This window comes from Canis lupus, chromosome 1, assembly GCF_011100685.1.
Source record: "Canis lupus familiaris isolate Mischka breed German Shepherd chromosome 1, alternate assembly UU_Cfam_GSD_1.0, whole genome shotgun sequence".
Classification (NCBI taxonomy): domain Eukaryota; kingdom Metazoa; phylum Chordata; class Mammalia; order Carnivora; family Canidae; genus Canis; species Canis lupus.
Genome location: NC_049222.1, coordinates 44704729 through 44723604, shown reverse-complemented (window position 1 = coordinate 44723604; position 18876 = coordinate 44704729). Strand labels below are relative to the sequence as shown.

The 18876-nt window shown below is 39.5% G+C and overlaps 1 protein-coding gene across 17 annotated transcripts in view; it reads left to right on the top strand.

Annotated features, from left to right (window-relative positions):
* The first annotated feature begins 2271 nt into the window (after positions 1 to 2271).
* IPCEF1 (interaction protein for cytohesin exchange factors 1) overlaps positions 2272 to 18876 on the top strand; it is a 176170-nt gene continuing 159565 nt past the window's right edge. For 4 of the 17 annotated variants that reach the window (XM_038526388.1, XM_038526382.1, XM_038526385.1 and 1 more), the window contains exon 1: positions 2278 to 2574. The gene's annotated coding sequence lies outside the window, so the exon portion shown is untranslated. Of the gene's footprint in view, positions 2575 to 9760; positions 9849 to 11047; positions 11233 to 18876 lie in introns of those variants that run through there. The other 13 variants (XM_038526389.1, XM_038526384.1, XM_038526386.1 and 10 more) reach the window with 6 other exon arrangements.

Genomic DNA, 18876 nt, shown 5'->3' with positions numbered 1-18876 from the left:
GTTCACACAAACAAGAAGCCACAGAGAGAACTTGCATTTTATTTCTGGTCAAAATTACAGGATCTTTTTAAAAATCCTTTCACTCCTCCCCAGATTCAATTTAATTTTTATCTTTTTATGAAATGAATATAAAGAAAAGGAGAGGAAGTCTGCAACCAGAGACTGAAGTTTTTCAGTCTATTTTGTCTTCCCCAAAGGCAATCACTTTCACTGAATAGTAAATTATATGCACCCGCTCTCTCTGCTTCTCCAACAGCATTATTATTTTTGACACAATTTTTAATTGACATTTGGTTTGTAGGGCATGGGGTATGTTGGGATGTAGGCTATGTTTAACCTGCAAATTTGAAAACTTCTGAAGAAGCAGAGACATACAACACGAAATACAGAGGATTTCTGCTTGGCTTTTGAAAATGTTGCCCTGAATCTTTTGCCAGTTAATGCAAATCAAGTGCTACTGGTTCCCATCTAGAATGACAGCTGTTATCCACATATTGTCAAATGAGGAACATCTAAGGTCAATTGAATTATTTATTTCTTTACCCAGAATGACCCTTTTCTCCTTGCTCCAGGTGGTTGCAGGCCAGGAAATAGCCCTTCTAAATGGTTACAAAGGAGGATAGAAGGAGCAGCATGCTTTCGTATCTTGGGGGGTTGGTGAGGCTGTAGCCACCGACGAAGCTCTGCCTGGTCATTCTTTGGAGGGTGTAGATTCATTGTGTGTCAAGAGGAGAGAATCCAGGTGTTGAGGAGTTCTGATCTCTTGGAGATAGATGCTTAAGGAGACTATATAAACCAAGAAATCTCTGGTTTTGCTTCAGATGTATATCGTTGGGTCATATGTTTGGGGGATGATTGCCAACATGTATCTTAGGGATAGAGATAAAGGAAGTTTCCAAAGGAATTTTTATATGTTAAAGTAGACTCACAGGATCCTGGGGGTCGGGCTAAGATTGCCTGTTGCCCTTAGTCAAGTATTAACCTGCAGGCAGCTGAGCTCCCAGAGAAGGTCACTCTGCCTCTTTCAAGGACTGGTCAATGGGCTGTAGGTAGTAAGGAAATTTAATTTTTCTTTGGCTTTTGTTCCCCACATCAGACACCTGGGGCTGAGAATGTAAATATGCAAAAGAGCATGATGGGCGAGGGGACCCAGAGACCTTCACTGCTACTCCCCTCAGAGACTGCAGTGTACTGGTTGTCACCAAATCCGGTGTGGAGAGGGCAGCTTTCCCCTTGCAGCCTGCTGGGGTCAGGCCTGAAGGGCCACCTATATAGGATTTTAACCAGGAATCAGCTCTTCCTTCTCTTTCCTGTTCACTCTTATTTTTGAACTCTGGTGAAGCCAGCTGCCGTGTCATGAGCTGCCCTGCAGAGAAGTCCATGTGGTAAATAACAGAGGGTGGCCTTGGTTAACAGCCGTCATGAACTGAGGCCCTCGGCCTCATTGCTGTGAGAAACTGAATCCTACCAGCAACTGCATGAGTGAGCTTGGAGGAGTTTCCTTCTCCAGTTGAGCCTTGAGGTGGCTGCAGCCCCACCTCACCCCCTGAGCCTGTGGGAGGCCCTTAGCAGGAGAACCCAGCTAGGCCCAGACTCTTGACCCACAGAGGCTTTGAGGTCATAGGTGTTGGTTGTTTTAAGCCTCTAAATGTCAATGCAATCAGCTAACCAATATTCATGCTAATGAGTAGCTCCCACATTCTGGAAAATGGCATTGGTCATGAGCTCAATTATAATGTTTCCTCAATTCTTTGTTTCCTTTTCTTTGAAAGCAGATTGTAAATATAGTGAGACCGTACTCTTCCCAAGGTCTAAAGAAACAAGATGCTACTGCTGGAAAGGAGAGGTGTGAGGCCTGGAAATGTATTGGTGAGGAGTTCAAATTCTCTCTCACTCTCAGCATGTCATTTCCTTGCCTGGTGTGGGAAAGACGAGTTTTGCTATTGAGAATTTATGATTTGTGCTGCCAAACAGGAGCAGGCTCAGACTTATTTTTACACTAAAAGGCTTTTGCTCTCTATTTAGAGGATCCTTATAAACTATTAGGAGAAGAGGAAAGAGAGAAATTTGAAGCAAGTTTGAGCCTAAAAGAGGTGGATGATTAAGGAGCGGCATCTCCAGTGAACATACTGAGAACAGCTCTGCAAATGTTCCCACCCTCCGCCTGTAAATAAACATCTTTGCTTCCAAAACAGGAAAGCAAAACTGGGTGATGTTTTGTACATGTGTCCTGGAACTGAAGACATTGGGTAGTGTTTGGGGATAAGTGGAGTCAGGCAGACAGGCCGCGCATGCTTTGCGTGCATAGTGCCCTGGATTTGGGAATCGAGGAAGGGACACAGATAATGATAAGAGGAAAGAACAAGAAAATTGAGGAAGTAGAGATGACACTTCCTCTTCTTTCGAAAGAGCTTCAGTCTCTGCTCAGCTTCTAATTGTAGTCCTGTGTAGACTGAGCCTCCAGAGCTGTTGCTGCTTGGGGTGGAATCCTCGGCCTTTTCCTCAGTGGATTATGAGTTTTCTGAATTCAGGGATAACCAGTCAGCTCTTGGATTTACTCTCTTTCCCTTGCATGTAAGTAAAATCACTCCTTGGCTGATGTATCAGTCATTGCCTGGCTTATCAAGATGACAAAGTAATTGATACGTTAGCACTCTCTCTTTCAGAATGGTGATGAGTTTTTAAATGTGACTCTTGGGATACGACACGATATTTGCTCAGCTCTTCATGAATCTGCTGCTGGGAAGTCCAGTGTTAAAATTACTCTTTAATTCCCTTAGAGAATGGTTGGATGCTCATTCTGCTTTTCTGTTTCTTGAATGGATGTTGTATTGACAGTCACTTGGACCACAGACCATGGGTTTGATTTAGAAAGGCACAATTTAGCATTTGTTTGGGTCCTGAGGAATTTGCTTGGAGGAAATGCTCTGTGGCTGCCCTCTTTTGAGAAGCTGTGTTATTTGTGGAGGAGTCTTCTTTGTATGTAGGCAGCTGGAGGGGATTTTACTTTTAGGTAAAAGCCACAGGCTTGAAATAATACCTGTATATAAATGACAACTTAGGTAATGTTGGTCCTGAGGTTTTTTACCAAGGACATCTGGTATATGTGAATATGTGGTTTTCTTTGTGTATATGTGAAAGAACTTTACTTGTAAGAGTCCGAGTTACCACCCACCAAGGCATCTTTGGCTGTCATTTTGGATTTTATTTTTCTGCAAGGGGCCGATGTGTTCCTACTACTGTCCTAGGCAGGGCACAGTCATATATAGAGTCTGATTCCTCCACCACAAATTATTTTACATAGAAAATAGGAACAGAAAGACTATGGGTTTCTTTTGTGCAAGTATGGAGGATAGAGACTTCAGTGTATGTATTTGTTGAGGTACTCATTCTTCAATTGATTTTTTTCCATTTTCTTCCTTTCCTTCTATATCAAGTGTCTTTTCTGGGGAGGGTCTGTGTGTAAACTATTGCAGGCAAGCTGCGTTAAGCAAATGTGTACATCAGCTGAGTCTGGAAATAGGAAGTTCTTTCCTGTGGTAGTTTTCTGTGGCAATAAGAGATAAGCTATTACTTCATGACTATTGCCTGAGACTTTCCTTTTGACATGGGTATCCTTCTTGAACAGCTAACTTCTGCTTTTCATCCAGCGTGGAGACTAGGTTGTGGGAACTGGTAATGCCAACACAGGTTGACAATTTGCGAGCATGTTTCATAGGGCAAACAGTATGTGGAAATTAAGAAAATCCTAAACCATGAGCTCTTGGTGTTGAAAAAAATCATGCAAATGAGGGAATTCTGATACCCTGAGGGCTCAAAATAGTGTCTGCCGCATAGTATGCTCTCCATCAATTTTCGTTGAGTGGATGAATGATATAGTGGTGATGGAGGTGATGGTATAGAGTTGGAGCTGGTGGTGGAGGTGATGGTGGAAGTGGTAGAAGTAGTGGTGAAGACGGTGGAGATGGTGGTGATGGTAGAGGTAATGGTGGCAGCAGTGGTGGTAGATGTGGTGGTGGAGTTCAGGGGATTATGGGACAGCAATATGACATAGCCAGGAGAAAATGTAAACTTGGGGTCGGATCCATCTGTTCAAAAGCTATGACCTCTGGACATGTAAAGTGCTGATTATAATACTCTGAGCTTTTGGGCTGTGTGTGAAGATCACAAACCTGATTGCACAGGCTCTGCTACTTCATGGATCCTCACTAAATGACAGTTGTCAATGTATTTTCAACATCATAGCCACATTTAAAAATTTAACCACCAATTTATATTTTTTATGCTTTTCAATATTTCCTAAATTACATAAATAAGCATGATTCTTTTAAAGAATTACCTACTACAAAGAAATGTTACAAGCCTAGTTATCAGGATTAAGTTAAGCACATGCAGTGTATCTATATAAAGGAATACTATCAGTACAATGATGTTTATTTCCATAAATTGTTATTTATTAATGTTAAGTAAAAAAGCAGAAGCACAACTGTTTCAATTATGTAAAAATATGGTAGAGAAGCAAGGTTGAGGTAAATGTGTTAAAATGTTACTATATAATTAGTGGATTTATAGCTGATAGTTATATTTGTCTCTGCACTTTTTTATTTTTTTTTCTAAATTTTCCATTAGTGAAGCATTATCTGGATTACCTCAATAATCTGAATACAAAATAAATGTTGAATTAAAATAAAGGAACAAATATTTTACCCTCTTTTAATCTTTCACCAGAAATAAAATAAAAGTGGCTTCTTATAGTGTGCTAATGTTTGTGGTTCATTGCAATCTAAGAAATGACACATTTATGTGATTTAATGTTCATACGGGGATTCCTTTTGAGAGTAAGACTAGTATGGAATCATGTGATAACTCTAAAGTGGAAATAAACAAATACGATCCCACTTGGGGCTGACTGGTCTAATTAGTCCCTAGAATCACGTTAAAAAATGGGTTAGTTCCTCTAGATGATTTATAACTGCCTCTCAACCTGGATGACTTTCTAGCAAGTTCAACAGTTAATTCCATAGTTAATAGTTCTAAATTATGTTTAGAGTTTCCAGCATAAGAGTAATTTTTTTTAAGCATAATTTTTTTCAAGCATATTAACACTTTATCATCTTGGGAGAGATTGGCAAAACATTTTTGTGAAGTCAAGAAATAATTCTTGTTGTTGGGATTGGCCATCCCATGTCATGGTGCCAGTGCCAGCTTGTCACTATGGAGGAGTCCCTGATCAGAGACTAACTTGGAATCAAACACTTGGTCTCCCAGGTGTTGAGCTACTCTCCTTTGTCTCAGAAATGATCATGTGAGAGACATTTGTCAAAGGGGCAAAAGACGAAAAACAGGCCTCCCAAACTAAACAGCTTTTGAAATACAGTAGATGAAAAGTAAAATTTAGCCAGTTTAAATTCACCCCCAAATTACTAGAATGTGGCTAAGCTCTTTCAAAAATGTCTGAATACATTAGCGAGAGCAAGCTAAGGAAAGAATTAGTCTAACAGACAAGATACCTACTGCCCAAATAGCCCAGTGTGGAATATGACTTGAACTAGAAATAGCAAAATTGGCTTTTGGGTAGAGAGTGTGTAGCATTTTTGGAATGCTGCATGTGTGCAGCACTGAATAAATACCCACGATATTACTGAACACTTCCAGGCACCATAACCAGCACTTTTACATGAACAATTTCAGTCACTTCTCAACACAATCCCAGGAAATAAGACTCGTCCTCTCCCTAAACCCAAAGGCCAGAGAGGAAAGTCCCCTTTCTAAATCCCCAGGATAGAGATGGGATTCAAACCCAGATCTTCATGTGTCTCCCCTGTGGCCTGACCACTGTGTTACAGGGTCCTATGTTGTTTTCATTCACCTTAGAGATTTTCTTACATAAGCCAGTGGTTTGAGGCCAAAAATGAGAGGGCAAAGAATGGGTCTGAACAGATGCATTGTCCACCTTGAAATCTCCTTAAGTGAAATTCCTCTCCATTTCCCGACTGAGGGGGAGTGCAAAGGACTTTTTCTTTTTTCTTCAGGGAACTGCCCATGCCCTATAAAATAGCACATATGGTTGTCACGGTAGCCTACATTTTAGGTGGTCTGGTGGGATTATATTGGGACTGCTACTCAACCAGAGAGGAAGAAAGGGACCTGGTGGCTGGTAGCATTCATGGCTCTCAGGACCATCCTTGGGTAGTCTGCAACCCCCGTCAAGGCACACAACAATTTCAGCACTGAAGCATCTTCCTTGTGGCTCTTTTATAATGATAACTTACCCATCTGAAAATATCCAATTTGCATTTTGAATGTCTATGGACAACATATTGATGGGGCTTTTGATTAGGCTTTATGTATTAGCAGGAGCAGTATAGGACAAGGGCTTAGGAGATCTGGGTTGCCTGTGACATATGACAATTGAGTGCTACCAAGCAAAGCATTTCACTTCTCTACACATAAGTCTTCTCATCTATAAAAGCAGAGAAAAAAATTCCTAAGCAGTATGTTTTCTGCTGTGGAAGAAAGTAAAAGTGCTGTAAACCAAGGGGGCCTTCTATCTTTGCTCCTTTTCCAGTTTCTTACTATGCAGAGACTCCTTTGGCATACAAGAGCATTACTGGCAGAAAAGGATTAAAAGTCTCATGGGCTGAATTGTGCATCCCTCCCCAATAAACATATGTGGAAGTCCCAACACTCAGTACTTCAGAATGTGACCTTATTTGAAAATAAAGTAGTTGTGGATGTCATTAGTTGAATTAAGGTGAGGTCATGATGGATTGGACCCCTAATCCAATATGTCTGGTGTCTTTATTAGAAGGTAGCCCTGTAAAGACAGACACACAGACACCATGTTATGATAAAGACAGAGATTGGAATTATATAGCTGTAAGCCAAAGAATGCCAAGGAATTGCCACCCGGCACCAGAAATCTAGGGAAAGGCAGGGAAGGATTCTCCCCTATGGTTTCAGAGGGAGCATGGCCCTGCAGACATTTTGATTTCTGACTTCTGATCTCCAGAACTATGAGAGCATAAATTCCTGTTGTTTTGAGCCACTCAGTTTATAGTATTTTGCTACTACAGCCCTAGAAACCATACAAGAGGAAAGAATAAAAGTCATTTTAAGTGCTAGTGATAAGCTCATCTGTATTGCTGGCAAACATTTCTAGGGACCAAATCCAGCATGACTCATTTCTCTGACTTTAACCTGTGGCATTGGGCCTTAAACAGTAGAGTCACTTCATCATTGAATGGGAATGAATAAAGACACTAAACAATGAAACACATTTACAAAATGAAAATCAGGCTATTGTGAAATCTCTAAAAGGGCATCTTTTTATAAATTGCATCTAGCTAGGGATTCCAGATTATTGTACCAATGTGGTCATTTGTTGGATATGGAACATTTGTGTCTACTTGGGAGGATATTTACTTCCTCAAGTTGTATGTTGGAAGAGAAGGTTAAATATTCTGACATGGAAAATAATGCAACGTGATGATGCTTTGGTCCAAATATAAAATCTAAAACCTTAAGTAGATAGCAAATGGAAACTCCCTAATCAATGAGCCATCAGGTCATTATAGTGGCTTAATCAGTCCTCAGACACATAAAATTAATTTGGTACCCACCAAGCTATTTTAATGACAGCATAAATAGCCAGGAATTTCAAGCATATTCTTGGGTTTCTCTGCAACATAAGAATCTCTTAAATCCCCTTTTCAATGGAGTTTAAATTACCCTAATTCTTATTACCATAATCGCCTCTAGCAGAACAACATTCTTTTAGCAGGAAAACATCATTGTGTGAGTCATTTAATCTGCCCAAAACTAAAAATAAATTTTTGATTCCCCTTTTATTTGTAAAAAGATTTTATTTATTTATTTGAGAGAGAGAGAGAGAGAGAGAGAGAGGGAGAGGCAAGGGAGGGGCAAAGGGAGAGAGAATCTCTACCAGACTCTGTGCTGAGCATAGAGCCCAATGGGGGGCTTGATCTCATGACCCTGAGATCATGACCTGAGCTGAAACCAAGAGTTGGAAGCTCGACGGACTGTGCACCCAGAGGGCCTGTTTTTTTTTCTTCCTCTTTTAATTGATCCATATTCAATTTTCTTTGGACTTGTTATTCATTTTATATAATCTGTTTCAAAATGCTCAACAGAGGGCAGTCCAGGTGGCTCAGCAGTTTAGTGCTGCTTTTGGCCCAGGGCCTGATCCTGGATACCTGAGATCAAGTCCCACATCGGGCTCCCTGCATGGAGTCCGCTTCTCCCTCTGCCTACGTCTCTGCCTCTCTCTCTCTCTCTGTGCCTCTTATGAATAAATAAATAAAATCTTAAAAAAAAAAAATGCTCAACAGAAATTTGTGAAATTCTATTTCAGATTTGAATAAGGTAGTTCTTTTTTTCCCTATTGTGAAGAAAAATGCTTTCTTAAGTCTTGTGTACTGATCTCTAATGTCAGAGAGAAATAGAACATTTAACCATTCATGGGCAAATATTATATTGATATTAGACCTTGGTTTATTTTTTTTATTTTTTTTTTATTTTTTATTTATTTATTTATTTATTTTTATTTATTTATGATAGTTACAGAGAGAGAGAGAGGCAGAGACACAGGCAGAGGGAGAAGCAGGCTCCATGCACCGGGAGCCCGACGTGGGACTCGATCCCGGGTCTCCAGGATCGCGCCCTGGGCCAAAGGCAGGCGCCAAACCGCTGCGCCACCCAGGGATCCCCTAGACCTTGGTTTAAAATAGGAAAATACAGACCTCTCAGAAAAGAGAGAAATGAAGCTGACTCAAAATATTTCCCAGGAACTTCAGTTTGACATTGTTCACTTCTATAGAATGCAATTCAGTACCACATGTCACAACTCACTTGGCTGAACTTATAGTAGGTCTCATTTTATTTAATTAATTAATTAATTAATTATTAAATTATTAAATACATAATTTATTAAATTTAGACTATTTATTTATGATTATTCTGTTTGGATACCTCAGAGCAAGCATAGCATTAGGGAAGTTTGCAATAGTTTTTATAGTCTCGTGACCATATGTAGTCTCATTAATTTCTTGAACGTGTTTGCAGATTCTGCTTTTTAAGCAAATTAACGATTGCAACAAGAACATTTTATTAATTCACTTAAATTACAGGTCTATTATAACAACTGGTTCTTTCAACCTGTTGAATTCTTGAAGCAAATTTTGCTAAAAGCCTTATTTTCTGGTTCCTCGTTGAACCGTAAACCCCAAACTCTCTTGCCACTCTGACAAAAAGAAAAGGCAAATAATTATTCTCACTAGTGAATATAAATGTTAATCATATAATGTGATGGGAGCCCATTTTTGAATATTCAACATTCACCACATGCCTACTGAATACCTAATATTTTCCAGGTGTTTCACTGCAAAAGCATGAACGAGATTACCTTTTAGTTTTCCATATATCATATGAATTAACACTACCATTTCTTGGTTAGATTTAGTTACAGCCATCTGTCAAAGAGAAGGATCTGAGCTTGAACTCTCTTGGCCAAAGTTTTCCAGCTAGAACTAGATTTCACTCTGGAACACAAGCTACTGAGATTTCCTGGAGCTGGATTTTCAACTTGATTAATCAAGTAGAGCTGCTTTTGCGTAGGTAATGGGGACTTAAGAGGGAATTGTCAAGTAAGATTTGAGCTGGGCACAAGAGTACCAGTTAGTTTTATTTTGTGACCACTCATAAACACTCCAAAGCTAGGTACAAATCAGTTGCCTTGAGAGGAACATCAGACCCCCCAGCTATTGTGAGCTGGGAAGCCAGCAAGCTAACATGAGGACAGAGGCACCAGAGCATTTATCGAAGCAAGAGTGAGTAAGCAGAGCAAGAAGCCTCAGGGATTCCCTGTGAGGCAGCTTTGCTTTCACATTTTGGTATTCTTTATAACAGCAGGGTTCTGGACATGGGTATGGTCATTTCCACTTTGCATTAAACATTTACTTCCATGGCCTTTGCATTGGGAGCAAATTAGCAAGAGCTTCCCCTCAGTCCTGGACTCAGTTTGGGCATTGAGTATCTCTGTCTCTGCCTCACAGGCTCATATTTGTTACCATTGCTCTCAAAGACTCCACTTTGGTAGAATCTGGGGCCTTTCTCTGTACTCATCCTCCTGGGTTCAGCATCTTTCAGGGTTGATCACATGCCCCACTTATCTGTAGGCCTCACGACTCAGGATTTTCTACCACTTATACTTTCATGCACTCTTCTCTCTCTCTTTCTCTCAAATTTCTCCTTCAGTCTTTCTGTCAACTATAGCATCTGATCTGATTTACTTTTTGGTTCTCTGCCTTGCTATCTCTCGAGCTTCTCTCTTGTGAGGTTCCCTGACCTCAATTTTCTTCAACTGTTGTTTCACAGAGTAATTGGAACACCCATCTTTCTAGTCTTTTTTCTTTTTTTAAGATTTTATTTATTTATTTATGAGAGACACAGAGAGAGGCAGAGACACACACAGACAGAGGGAGAAGCAGGCTCCCTGCCGGGAGCCCGATGTGGGACTCGATCTCGGGACTCCAGGATCATGCCCTGGGCCAAAGGTAGGTGCTAAACTGCTGAGCCACCCAGGCTTCCCCTATCTTTCAAGTCTTGATCTAACCCTGGTTCCCCACTTGTTTCCTCTTGCTAGTGGGGTTATTCAGATGCACTTACATTATTGTCATGTTTAAAATTGAATTATTGCCCAACAGTCTCTGGATTTTCTCCTTATACTCTTCTGTGAATTCATGGAGAGTTGATCCAAACAAATGATCTTGGTTAGGTATAAGTTTTTAAAAAGCCATTAGTTTCTCTTTGTTCCTCATTTAGGGGTGAATAGCTCTTTCTCCAGTCCTACTATATTATACATTGATATTGCGTACTTGTGTTTGTCCCTGGGTCAAGTTATCTTTGGTGTCTAATATTTTTCTTCCTGGCCAACTGGCCATTCAAGTAAGAACAATTTTCTTTTTTCCTACTTGTTCAACCCAATCAGTACTCCCCAGGCAATCTTGGCTGTGGTCAAATATCTTTTATTTCCTCCTACCGCCAGCTTCTGTACCTCTTTTTTTCATGATTATTCAGGCACATTGGATTACTCTCTCTGCCGAGCTTTACAGTTTGCTTAACTCTTCAGCCTGTGCCTGGTCTCCTGGTGTAAAGGAAAGATTCTGTGATTCTCTGGCTAAAGTGAAGGTCTTACATCCCCTGGGGCTTTGGGTAAGTATGACAAAGACTCAGGTTTAGCTGCCTTGTTTTTTTTTTTTTTGTTTTTGTTTGTTTATGCAAACATTTCCATTGAAAATCTGCCCTATGTGCTTGGAGAGCCTAGAGAAGTGTCATAGATTGATATTTTAGTGTCTATATTTTAGGATTGGGCAAGTAGGAAGCTGCTTTCTCAAAAATGTTTTTCTAGTGATGGCTCAGCGATTGAGCATCTGCCTTTTGCTCAGGGTGTGATCCTGGAGTCCCAGGATTGAGTTCCACATTGGGCTCCCTACATGGAGCCTGCTTCTCCCTCTGTGTCTCTGCCTCTCTCTCTGTGGGTCTCTCATGAATAAACAAATAAAATCTTTAAAAATATGTTTTTCTAGCTTTTGTGTTTGCTTTTGTTTTTGTTCTATTCTTTCATAGGAAGACCTTCTAAATCCTAAATGCTTCTTCACATGGAAGCTCTGAGCTGTGGCTGATTTACAATCTACTGAGTGTATGTGTTTATTTTCTTATATTGATACAAAGACTTTCTGCTGTCTGTAGGTAGGGCAGATGGTAGTACATCCATTGAGGAGACTGAGGCTCAGAATGGTTCAATGGTATGTCCACACCATGCTGTTAGTGAATGGCTTAGCTGAGCCTTGAGCTCTAATTACTGTCTCTTACAGATTTTTTTCCCCCTTTGGAGAATTCTATTGCCTGGCCTTTGTCAATAAATTCACTACTGATCTGTCATCAAGGTGAAGTTTGAGTTCAAATCTAATCATCTCCTGCCCCTGAAGCCTGGGTCATCCCATTAGGCATGTATTGCTGGGATTGGGAGGCCCTTACTCATCTGTCTCCGATACCCAATGTTAATGCTTATTGCGGAGAATCAGACACAAAACCTATTTTAGCTGGGTGGGAATTTAGATTCCATTTACTCTAACACCACCACCTTATGGATAGGGAACTGAGGTCCAAAGATATTCTGTTATTTCCCAAATGTGTACAACTGGTTGGAAGTAATGCTTAGTTCACTGTCTAGATTTCCTTAGTCCTCAATGTTCTTCACTGTTAAATCTGGGTTGAAATGAATACATTCTTAGCAGGGAAAGGTCTTTAAGTTGTTATGAGTTACTAACACCAGTGCATGAATTATCCAGTCAGATCCTTCCAAGTGACCACCAATTCAGATTACCAAACCAGTTGTCCTACATGTCCAGCCTTGAGCTGATAAAGGCCTGATCTAGATCCTCTCAATTTGAACTGCCCAACAGAAAAGTCCACATCATTTATTTTTTAAGATTCTTTTGGCTTTTCTCATTTAAAATGTCTTTCTAGATAATGAGGGATTGTTCTTTGCCTATGAAGGTGGTGGATTTACTTGATTTCATCCTTCTTCTCCTCTAAAACTCTTTTCTGTCAAGGCTTTGCATGTACAAGCTGTCAGGGTTGAGGGGGTAGTCTGTGATGGTTGAAAAATTGAAATGAATTGGCTTGTATGATGATGCAGCCCATGACTGCAGTTTCAGTAACACTGAAGACCATCAGGAAATGAAGCCCATCTAGTTTTGGTGTTCTTGGGTAAGATACAGACCTGTATTTCCACAGGTAGGAGTTAATGCTGGCCTTTCCATTAGATCTAGTTTCTTTCAAGTCTCCCTAACCACTGTCCCTTCCAAGATCCCCACAAGGTCTGCCTCAATGTCACCTGACTATCTAGATTTCATAAGCTATTGTGGGGATATCCCAATCACACATATCTTTACTGACAGCTTTTCCTGACCCTGTAATGCAACTATTTTACAACAAATTCCCCTACCAGTGTCCCCTTCTCTCTTGTATCTCCCTCATTAAGTGACGACCTCTTTTAGGCTTGGAGGATATTTGGACTGGCTTTCTACCTGGTAGTTTCTCTGGTGATTTGGAAATCTGCACAGGATGGAGGTGAAGGGAGGCACTCTTATTGCCATAGAAGAGAGAGGATTCCAGCAGAACCTCCACAGAATGGTTGAGTCTCTGAAGGAGAGGATCTCTTCAAACTTTTTCAAGATTTTTAAATCAGAAGGTTATTTTTTGTTATGTATTTGTAAAGATTTATTTATTTATTTATTTGAGAGAGGGTGAGAGAGCATGGGGGGAGGGGCATTGGGAGAGAGAGAGACTCTCAAGCTGACTCCTCTATGACTGAGGAGCCCCAGGTGGGCCTCGATCTCATGACCCTGAAATCACTACCTAAGCTAAAATCAAGAGTTGGAGCTTAACCAACTGAGCCACCCAGGTGCTCCAGAAAGATTTTAAATACATACATAAAACAGTCAATTTTAGTTTCCTGATTTCCTGAGCTTAGACTCTCAGATACATATTTGTCATTCACAGCCTTTCACCAGAAGTTGCATTTGCTTTACAAGATGAGATGAATAGGCCAAATGTCTTGCAGGTATGAAGTATGAAAATGTCATGATCCCTGATTCTTTAGTTGTATTTGTCTAAATGTGAATGAATGAAATTGTAGCAGAATATTCTTGATGGGAACTGTGTCTTTTACAAATGAAAATACAAGATTCCTATTAAGGTTCACCTTCAGCTGATAGACTGGGAAATGCTGGGTCACACTTCAGGACTAAGCCAGGCTATTTTTGCCCATGGATGTCTTGGAAGCAATGTGTGTGATAAAAGTCAAGAGGTAATCATCATGTAAGAAGCCTGGTTTCATGGCTGAATATACTTGTGAGGGGCCCTGGAAGAGAAAATTCTTGGATTGGTTTTAGAGTTGCAACCAGTAGAACTTTCTTGGGCAGAGTGTTAGCTGAAAGAGAAGCTGTAATTTTAAAAGTTGGTTGGTATTCTGTTAAAAGGAAAGTTGTTTCCCATCCTATTTTGTTTTAAGGGAGTGGTTTGGATTGGATCTCTTTTGTCCCACACTTAAAAAACTGGATTCTGTGCTTGTTGTTATTGGTTATTGATGTGTTGTATCAGGGAGGATTATCCCTCTGAGAAAGTATTCTATTCTGGTAGGCCATATGGAATTTCAGTCGTTCCTACCCCACATATACTTAGTCTTTTCAGTTTCTTCTTCTCTGGTGAACAAGAGTGTGCTCCTTGCCGCAGAGGTATGTTATGCTATAATTCTTACAGATGGAAGCTTCAGGTTAGCTGGGACCTAATAAGAGATTTTAACTGCATGAGTTCCAGAGTGGGGCCAGAACATGCTCTGGAGCTTGCTGTGAGGAAAAAAAGATTCAATACTAAAACTAGTCCTGATATGAATTGAGATTATAAATTCCCCTGATGATAGGAGATCTCTTAATTAACATAGAGCTGTCCAGAAATCTATTCTTTTCCTCATTTGCTTCCTTAGGCTTTGGGGCCATTGGACTTTCATAATACAAGGCTGTTGCAGGACTCTCTGGCAGTCAAATGGGTAGGGAATCCATGAAGAAATAACCTATTTTCTTTTTTTGCATGACCGATCTAGGAAATCATGACAAAGTTGCTCAGTGAATAGTTACTTAAAAAATATTACTCTTAGTCATTTTACAAGAAGGTAGCTTTAAATTTTTTTCCCGTTTAGAACCAGAAAAAATAGAACCTAAACTAATACTTTTTTGTGCAGTTTGGTAATTATTCATTGTCTTCTGAGACTTCTGCTTAGTAGCCTTGGAAAGAAATTTAAAATATCTTTCCTTGCTATTTGTAATAAACCAGTTGGTGTTTTAGGTTGAGTATCACTCCATATCACATTAGTCAATCATAAAAAATATTAGAAACTCCCTTTTTGCAGATTATTATTGACTTGGCTTGTGTTTTGAATCATTCAATAGTGTTGAATGCCGAAGTTGCTTAATTTTTCTTAGGTGAAATCAAGAATATAGAATGATAAAGTGAAGTGGGAGCCTCAGACATCATCTGGCATCAACTCTTAGATTTGAGACAGAAGAACACTGAGGCTGGAGAAAATCAGAGTCTAAGTGAGGTCACAGTGCTAACTTGTGGCAGAGAGAAGAGAGGAAGAAAGGATCCAATGTTAGGCAAACATCTTCACTGAAGGAATTTTTTTTAGGGCCACTGATATGCTTGTTGCAGGATTTCTTTGCTTTTACTGCCCATGGTTCTTGGTCACACTGCTTTGAAGAATGAAGAGGTGGACTGGATGAAGAGTGATAGGCAGCAAAGCAAGGTTTATTGAACAAGAGTATAAAGCCCCTGGGGAGGGTGAGGGAGCCAGGAGTGCCCCTGGAGTTTCTAAGTGTAGGGGTTTTTGTGAGCTTTTTTGTGGAACTATCTTTAGCAATTAGGGTGTGCTGAGTTGTGCCAGTTGGGGCTTTGGCCAGGTAGTTGTCTACCTATTAGGTTCATGTCCACGTGCTGATGATCTTTTTGGCTGACATCTGGGGGCTTATGTCTTAATTGCCCTTTGCCCCTGATAGGGACAAATGTCTTGCGTTGTTTTATTTTAGGACTTTTGCAGAAGTCACTTCTGGAAAGGCTGCAAAGCAGAATGCTAGTGCACTCCTGTCTAAGCTGCAAAACAGGATGTCAGTGCTATTTTATCTTAGCTGTCCTGACGCCATATTTTCTTGTTAGGGACCCCAGCCATGACTACCGAACTGTCTATCTAACTCACTTCTAACATGCTGATATGTGTTGTAAATCTCCCACATGGAAAAAGATTTTATTATAGGGAGTTTTTTTTTTTTTTTTTGAGATTTATTTATCCATTTTGAGAGAGAGAGAGAGAGAGAGAGAGAAAGGGGGAGGGGTAGACAGAAAGATTCTTTTAAGCAGACTCCCCACTGAGGGAGGAGCCCATTGTGGGGCTCAATCCCACCACCCATGAGTTCATGACCTGAGCCAAAACCAAGAGTCAGAGGCTTAACCAACTGAGCCAGCCAGGCACCCTTAATTGTAGGGAAATTTAATAAGCAGTTTTCCCCAGTTTATTGGCCAAGGAACACCTTTCTGGCAGAACTGAGCAAGCTTAGGGTTCATTAAACATGTTTTAGAAATACTGTTCTTTGCCTTACTCCACCCTTTAACCAAAATATGTTTTTTTTTTTCTTTGCAAGTGAATCAGTCTTAACAGATGTAACTTCACATTTTGTTGACCTTGTTGTTCTGTATCTAGGGGAAAAGATCTAGGAATGCAATGGAAATGAGAACAGTAAGCAACTCGGGGATTGTTTTTGTTCTGAATCTTTAGGACATAAGTTAGATTAAATTCTAAAAAAATGGATTAACTGGTAAGGGAGTAAGAAGCTTCCTAACTCTCAATAGGTAAATGATAGGGGCATCTTAGGTGGCTCAGTCCATTAAGTGTCTGCCTTGGGCACAGGTCATGATCTCTAGGGTCTTGGGATGGAGCCCCATGTCAGGGAGCCTGCTTCTCCTTTTCCTTCTGCCCACCATTCCCCCTGCTTGTGCTCTCTCTCTATCAAATAAATACATAAAACATTTAAAAAAAATAGATAAACCATAAAAAAGACAGAGGATTGGAAGTTTTGTTGCAAAGAGAACAAAATTCTTAAATGATATGAATACATATGGCAGCATAAAGGATGTACTTCATCTTGCTTCTTCTAACTCAGCAAGGTCCATCCTAATTATGATAATGACAATTGTGTCAAGAAGAAACTCTAGCAACTACTTTATATAAAACTGAATATATTCACTTAAATTTAAAAAAGGGACATCCAAAGGAAATATTCATGAAGTTGCAGTCAAAATTACTAGGCTGAACAGAATTCATTCAAAACTTTTATTATCTTCCCCCCAGAATCATGTTAGAGATTCACGTTATTGCCCACTCTATGTATTCCCAGTGCTTAAAAGAGTGATTGGCACAAAGCAGACGCTCAGTAAATATTTGTTGAATAAAACAGTTTATTAACTAGGTATTCTTTATTGGTAAGGTAATACAGACATTCATTTAAAAATTTAAACATTTGAAAGAACACAGGATGAAAAGTTATGCTTACTCCTTATCTAGGACTTCCAGACTCCCACTATAGAAGAAACCACAGTAACCAGTTTGCATAATGTTCTTCTAGAATGTTCTATGCATATCTAAGCATACATACATACATATATGTGTGTATATATACACATTTACATTTATATATATATTTTAAGATTTTAATTATATTTATTCATGAGAGACAGAGAGAGAGGCAGAGACACAGGCAGAGGGAGAAGCAGGCTCCCCACAGGGAGCTCCATGCAGGACTCCACAGGGAGCTCAATGTGAGACTCTATCCTGGACCCGGATCAGGCCCTGAGCCCAAGGCAGACACTAAACCCCTAAGCTACTCAGGCGTGCCGTATATGGTTGTTTTTAAACAGGTAGAGGCACACCATATAGATAGTTCTACATGTTGATTTTATTCAATTAAATATCTAAATGACATAGATTTTAAGAATTGCTTCAAATAAATGAAAAATTATATAATATTGACATTTTATTTTTCTTTTCTTGATGATGTCATATCTTATAAACCATTTGTGTTTCTTTTCTATGAACTGCCTCAAAGTTCTTTGTCAATTTTTCTATTGATTTAATGGACTTTTATAACTGATTTGTAAGAGGTCTTTATATATGAAGGAAATGAGCTCATTGTCATATGTGTCGAAATATTTTTCTCAGTTGATCATTTGTCTTTGACTTTGTATGGTGGTTTTTTTTTTTTCTGTGCAGAAAAAAACATTTTTTAATGTAGTCATGTTCACTAATCTTTTTGGAATTTGGGTTTCGTATATTGCTTAGGATAGCTTTCTCATCTTCAAAAGGAAATAAATTCCCCTAATTTGCTCTAATAGTTATATTATCTCATAAGCTCAAATCTTTTACTTAAAATTAATTTGATGAAATGTGGCTTTATTAGATGTTTTCCACATGCTATTAGATATTAAGCTACATTACTAAATTTCAATGTATTTAAGCATTCATTTTTAAAAAATTAACTTTGTTATCATGGAAAATTCCAAACTTACAAAAGTAGATAGTGAAGAGTGAGAAAGGTGACCTGATAGGCAAGATTTTGACATTTTTGACCTTATCTAAAGCTTGGAAATCTACATTTCTTTCAGTTTAACAACTTTAGCTGTGTAAATTGGAATAACAAGGGTGTGTTATTTAAAACTGATCCCTCACATTGCTCCCAACAAATAAAACAAACAACCATTGCCACAAAGGAAAACTTAAAAGTTTCCGTAATTTTTAAACACTGTAACAGTGATGATAGCAGGGAGCAAAATATCAAACAATATCATTGTTTCCATCCTTGTTGTCTTTTTGTTACTCTTCATTCCATGATCTTAGGGGTGCCTACAATCACATGGAAAAATCTGACTTGCTGAACAACATCAACAGAATTCATTTTGTTAATTTTCCAAAAGTCTAAGTGGATTTGCGAATAGCAGCTAATGCTTGGGTGACAGGACCTATGAGTATGTTTTGTGACTTTGTGTTTCTGACACTACTTTTATTTTTATCTTAATTATCTTTCAATATATACCTAGCTAGACTTGGTGAACTGAAGGCACAGCTAGTGTTAAAATGTGCTGCATTATGGGCAGCCCCGGTGGCTCAGTGGTTTAGCACTGCTTGCAGCCCGGGGTGTGATCCTGGAGACCTGGGATCGAGTCCCACGTCAGGCTCCCTGCCTGGAG